The sequence below is a fragment of the Manis pentadactyla genome, chromosome 3 (genome assembly GCF_030020395.1).
Source record: "Manis pentadactyla isolate mManPen7 chromosome 3, mManPen7.hap1, whole genome shotgun sequence".
NCBI classification, from domain to species: Eukaryota; Metazoa; Chordata; class Mammalia; order Pholidota; family Manidae; genus Manis; species Manis pentadactyla.
Window position 1 is genome coordinate 122,223,699 of NC_080021.1, and position 6,982 is coordinate 122,230,680.

The window sequence follows — 6,982 nt, forward strand, 5'->3', positions numbered from 1 at the left end:
TGCATCCTAAACAGAGATCAGCTAATTCAAATTAATATGTTCATGGCTGATAAGTTTCAATGTACTATCTGTGTGTGGGCATTTGCCATTACCTCAAATCAGTACAGTCATGAGACTCACAAGTATTTGAAAGGCCTTTGAATGAAATATGATAGCTATTAACCCTCATATTATTATTATTTGTATTATAAAACCATTATTAAGGTGCTTGCTATTTGTTTACTGTTTGGAAAAAAATGTAGTTGTAAACTTTTATTACAAATTAGAAATGAGGTTCTTAAAAATCTCCACTTGACCAAATATGAAACAATTTACACCTTAAAAAGTGTATTGAGAAAACCTGGATTTTGTTTATTTAAAAAAAAACATGTTTGTCATTACCAAAAAGAAACATCTTTAGGTAAAAATAATAAAAACCCCAAGCTGCTTAGGTAGTGCAGATAGTTCTGGTTATCTGGTCAATGGGCAAAAAGCAAGCACTTAAGGCCTTCAGCTCCAATCTTCTGTTCTTTTATTATCGCTAGAATTTCATCTTCATTTCTTCTTGGATGACCAAACTGGATGATGGTAGAGCTGGTAAGCGGGCGGTGACTCAGCCCCACTCCTGAAGCAGATAAATTCTCTCTGCCATCTTGTGGTTTAGGGTTTTCAGGGTGCCTGCATAGGTACCAACGTTGAGGTGGCTGATGACTTGGATCTCATCTCCCTGATTTTCCTTATCCTCTTCATTGCCATTCCCTCAAGACTGTCTTTGGCAAGGAGGACTCCTCAGAGTCGTGGTCTGTAACCCCACACATATTCTGTCTCACTGGCCTACCCTGCTCTCCTGCGCCCTGGGGTCAGCAGCATCCTCCATCACTTCTCTCCGCACAGAAGGGCTGGGATACTGTGGTCCATGTGCACAGGGTCTCCGCTTGAGGTAAGCACCGTAGCCTGCAATGGGGCCACCCTGTTGGGCCTGACCTTGTTCTCTCCCTAGTCTCCCATCCTCCAATCCTTCCCCACTCACTACTGCTCATTGTGCTGGTGACTGTGTGGAGGACCCCTGCGACGTGGATAGCGTTTGTAATGGTCACTCTACTGCCCATTTACCACCTTGCACTAGAACCCCACCAGGGTGGATAACATTAGCTGCCTCTGCACCCTGTTCTCCTTCCATAGCATCGGATTCCACCATCTCTCCACCTCCGACACTGCAAAGGTACTTCCCGGGCTTATTCTTTTTGGCAGTCTGCTGTACAAATGCATCTTCCTTTGTGTCATTCCTGTTGATGAAACCGTATCCATTTCTTACCCTGTTCCCAAAACCTTCCTTGCCATGAATTTGTTGTCCCAGCCCGGAGGCGCCATCGTTGTGAGGTCACCAGCTCGCAGCTGCCCTCGGTGTCCGCAGCGCCGAGGTGGGGACTGCCCAGGGGGGCGGTGATTGTGACTGGGTAGCTGCCACTCCGCGGGCTGCCATGCTAACTAGGACAGCAGCGCCGGGGTGCTGAGGGCTTTCTGGGGCTCCTCATCCTAAGCTTCATATTACTACACATAGTTACCTTGTTCTGTTCTCATTCATTATATATTCCAGGTATTGTCCTAGTCTTTAGAATTTGAGAATTCTGGGGCCCAAAGAATCTGATAGTCATATAAAGGAAAGAAAATGGCATTCTCTGTGATCAGACAATGGTGGTACTAGGTAAGTTCTTAAATCTAAAATAGTATTCCAAAATATGCAAACATTTATGTTAGTCACACTAAGCAGAATCCGAAAGTTAACTTTAAAAAGAGCTTCTGAAAGGGAATAGGTAACTCCCAAATCACCCCATTTCTCAAAAACCATCACAGTAATTGACAAAATGATAGCTTATGGTTACCTGCATGTTATTTGAGATTCAGCTCACATGCATTGCAGTGCCACTAACGAAAACACCATCTCAAATTTATTTCAAAATCAGTGCTGAGCTGGGTTCCTATGGAATCATGTCAATCCCACCAAAAGCACATTTTTCAGCTAATGAGCAAAAATTAGTTAATTAAATGGATAAAACTTGGGAGTAAATCCTACTTGCTTTGGTGTCATTCACAAAAAGAGTTGGCATTAATTATAAATAAGAGCCCTGATAAATTTTTTAATCAAATTGTATAAATTTGATGATGGAATTTCTCTAGTAATTGTCAAAGATATCAGATATAAACCAATATGCAATAAAAAGTTTTCAGAAAATATAACATTGTCATATTTTGCTATAGATACAGTCCATACTTTATTATTAACTATCTCAATATAATATTGACTTAATATTTCAATGGCTTTTTGTAATTATTTTCAATAATACAGAGAGACAAGTTGCTTCAGTCAGTAACCTAACAGGAACATTTCATAGAAAATAAACTAATAGTTCATGGTCAAATTTAAGTGAGGGCATAAAGTTTCAGCAAAACTGTTATTTCATGAAAAGACTGGTGAATCACTCAAGAAGATGGCTGTGATTTGTGTGGGTGCAACTAAAACAGCTTTTACGAGATCAGAGGTGTCCCAAACCTCCTTCTCCAAACAATGTTCTTGTACTGACACAGTACAGAGCAGAATTAGGACATTTCGAAACTGTGTGTATACAGTAAGCCACTATTGAGATTCTCTTTCTAAAGCCAAAATACTGCTGATGCCCTTGGCTTCAGAACTACTAATTTCCTCTAGTACAGTGATGAAAAGGTAACTTGTATTATCTCAGGAGATACTCCATTTAGATATTTTTGTCCTCAGTTCCTATTTGTTCCTCTTATTATCATGTTTAGAGATATGACCTAATCTGGACAATATTTTGGCTCTTTAAGGATATATGCTAATGTTTTAAGTTTATGGTCTTACAGGCCCCCAAAAAGGATACTTTTTATATTATAAATTATATTATATTATATTATTATTTATATTTATATTATAAAAACTTTATTTGATTGGAAAATGTCATTGGTATAACATTGTTGTATACTAACATCGGGAAATAATTTGACTGTGGTAAATGAATGAGAAAGATGATATTGAGTGCTCACCCAATGTTCAGGTGATTCACTCCATGCTGCAGCCTCTGTTTAGGAAGTTTTCAGGGGAAAGACTATTTATAGCCAATGGACTGCAAGGGAAAGTAATGCCTGCTAACTCTGAGGAGAAGTAGACAAGAGCCAGATGCCTCGTAGGTATTGCTTATGCCCTAGAGCAGTGGCCTTTGAGACCATGTGTTCCAGATGGCCTGATTCAAGTGCAGAAGAAGCCAGCTAAACCATATCAACTGTGACATAATGGGTAAGTAAATACAGGGTGCTAAGCCTCTGAGATTTTAGGACATTTGTCTTGTAAAAGCTAGTACAAGTCATCCTTATAAATATTAAAATGAATGAGTCAATTCCCAGGAGAGTGTCTCATGTATGCATCTATTTTACATAGTATAGTGTCTAGAAATGACCTTAAAGTATAATTTTAAATATCAACAGCACTGACCAGTAGTAACTTGCAGAAAAGTAAGGACGAGGAGTGGAGATCAATGAAGGGCAAACAGGGAATGAAGATAACAGATTTCCATTTTTAACTTCCTACAAATAAATGAGTTTTATTTTTGCAATGAACACTATTGTTTTTCATATGTTTAACCTATTTTTTTATTAAGGTATAATTGATATACACACTTACGAAGGTTTCACATGAAAAACATTGTGGTTACTACATTCACTCATATTATCAAGTCCTCACCTGTACCCCCTGGAAGTCACTGTCCATCAGTGTAGTAAGATGTCACTCCATGACCCCACCCCCACAACATGTGTACCAATCATAATACCCTTCAATCCCCTTCTCCCTCCCTCACCACCACCTTCCCCTTTGGTAACCACTAGTCCTTTCTTGGAGTTTGTGAGTCTGCTGCTGTTTTGTTCCTTCAGTTTTGCTTCTTTGTTACACTCCATAAATGAAGGAAATCATTTGGTACTTGTCTTTCTCTGCCTGGCTTATTTCACTGAGCATAATACCCTCTAGCTCCATCCCTGTTGTTGCAAATGGTAGAATGTGTTTTCTTCTTATGGCTGAATAAAATTCCATTGTGTATATGTGCCACCTCTTCTTTATCCATTCATCTACTGATGGACACTTAGGTTGCTTTCATATCTTGGCTGTTGTAAATAGTGCTGTAATAATATAGGGGTGCATATGTCTTTTTTAATCTGGGATCTTGTATTCTTTGGGTAAATTCCTAGGAGTGGAATTCTTGGATCAAATAGTATTTCTATTTTTAGTTTTTTTGAGGAACCTCCATATAGCGTTCCACAAAGGTTCAACTAATTTACATTCCCACCAGCAGTGTAGGAGCATTCCCCTTTATCTGCATCCTCACCAGCAGTTGTTGTTCCTAGTCTTTTTGATGTTGGCCATCCTAACTGGTGTGACCTAATACCTCATTGTGGTTTTAGTGATATGGAGCATCTTTTCATGTGCCTCTTGGCCATCTAAATTTCTTCTTTGGAGAATTGTCTGTTCATATCCTCCGCTCATTTTTTGCTTTTTGAGTATTGAGGTGTGTGAGTTCTTTATATATTTTGGATGTTAACCCCTTATCAAATATGTCACTTATGAATATATTCTCCCATAATGTAGGATGCCTTTTTGTTCTGCTGATGGTGTCTTTTGCTCTACAGAAGTTTTTAGCTTGATTTAGTCCCATTTGTTCGTTTTTACTTTTGTTTCCTTTGCCCAAGGAAATGTGTTCAGGAAAATGTTGCTCATGATTATATTCAAGAGATTTCTGCCTATGTTTTCTTCTAAGAGTTTTATGATTTACATTCAGGTCTGTGATCCATTTTGAGTTTACTTTTGTGTATGAAGTTAGATAATAATCCAGTTTCATTCTCTTACATGTAGCTGTCCAGTTTTGCCAACACTAGTTATTGAAGATGCTGTCATTTCCCTGTTATATATCCATGTCTCCTTTATTTTATTATGTTAATTGACCATATGTGTGGATTTATATCTGAACTCTCTATCCTATTCCATTGATCTATGGGTCTGTTCTTGTGCCAGTACTAAATTGTCTTGATTATTGTGGCTTTCGTAATAGAGCTTAAAGTGTGTGTGTGGGGAATCCCCCCAGCTTTATACTTCCTTCTCAGGACTGCTTTGGCTATTTGGGGGTCTTTTGTGGTTCCATATAGATTTTAGAACTACTTGTTCTAGCTCATTGAAGAATGCTATTGGTATTTTGGTAGGGATTGCATTGACTCTGTAAATTGCTTTAGGCAGGATGGCCATTTTGACAATATTAATTCTTCCTATCCTTGAGCACAGGATGTATTTCAATTTATTGGTATCTTCTTTAACTTATCTCATGAGTGTTTCGTAGTTTTCAGGGTATAGGTCTTTCACTTCCTTGGTTAGGTTTATTCCTAGGTATTTTATTCTTTTTTGATGCAATTGTGAATGGAATTGTTTTCCTGATTTCTCTTTCTGCTAGATCATTGTTAGTGTATAGGAATGCAACAGATTTCTGTGTATTAATTTTGTATCCTGCAACTTTGCTGAATTCAGATATTAGATCTAGTAGTTTTGGAGTGGATTCTTTAGGGTTTTTTATGTACAATATCATGTCATCTGCAAATAATGACAGTTTAACTTCTTCCTTACCAATCTGGATGCCTTTTATTACTTTGTGTTGTCTAATTGATGTGTCTAGGACTTTCAGAACTATGTTGAATAAAAGTGAGGAGAGTGGGCATCCTTGTCTTGTTCCAGATCTTAAAGGGAAAGCTTTCAGCTTTAAGCATGATGTTGGCTGTGGGTTTGTCACATATGGCCTTTATTATGTTGAGGTACTTGCCATCCATACCCATTTTATTGAGAGTTTTTATCATGAATGGATATTGAATTTTGTCGAATGCTTTTTCAGCATCTATGGAGATGATCATGTGACTTTTGTCCTTTTTGTTGATGAGGTGTATGATGTTGATGGATTTTTTAATGTTGTACCATCCTTGCATCCCTGGAGTAAATCCTACTTGATCATGATGGGTGATGTTCTTGATGTATTTTTGAATTTGGTTTGCTAATATTTTGTTGATTATTTTTGTATTGTTGTTCATCAGGAACATTGGTCTGTAATTTTCTGTTTTTGTGGTGTCTTTGCCTGATTTTGGTTTTAGAGTGATACTGGCCTCATAGAATGAGTGTCCTCCTCTACTTTTTGGAAAACTTTAAGGCTGATGGGTAATAGGTCTTCACTAAATGTTTGATAAAATTCAGAGATGAAGCCATCTGGTCCAGGGGTTTTATTCTTAAGTAGATTTTTGATTACCAATTCAATTTCATTGCTGATAATTGGTCTGTTCAAATTTTCTGTTTCTTCCTGGGTATATTTAAACTGTTTTTCATATGGTTTCTTACTATTGTTATAATAATAAAAATGCATACATCATATGACTAAATTGCACCCTTAAGAGTGAGGGATTATGAACTTTATGAAATGTCTAAGCATAATTAAATAATTTGATGAAAGAAAACTGTGTGATACAAATAAAATTAACCAAGAAGTAGAGTTCTAAGATATTTGACAAAAAAATTCTGGACCATTCCAAGAAAATCAGAACACTGGAATATCTAGAAATTCAAAGAAGAGGTGTTTTACTGAGCCCCAACAGAGAAAAAGTTTTCCAAAAATGTAACCCAGACCAAAAGTATTGAATGACTCTTACCTAGATATCTCAGAATATAAGTGATAAAGTGATCACTTTTGGATTTTGTATTCCTGAAATTCGGGTTTTCCATATTCCTTAAAAAAAAAAAGTAAAACCAAGAAAAAAATGAACACATACTTGCCAAGAGAAAATAAAAATGAAATGGGCCTCTTCCATCTTTCCATTTGACAAATTCCCAAAGTTCAGAGGAAATGGACCTAGTTGCTTATTTTAATATTGTGGCTAGCAGAGCTTTATGGAAAGATGCAAGGTTTATATAAAA

General features: G+C 37.2%; 1 pseudogene; it reads right to left on the minus strand.

Moving 5' to 3' along the window:
* Positions 1-458: 458 nt before the first annotated feature.
* LOC118917119 (Y-box-binding protein 1-like) lies at positions 459-1,868 on the minus strand (annotated as a pseudogene).
* Positions 1,869-6,982: the final 5,114 nt, after the last annotated feature.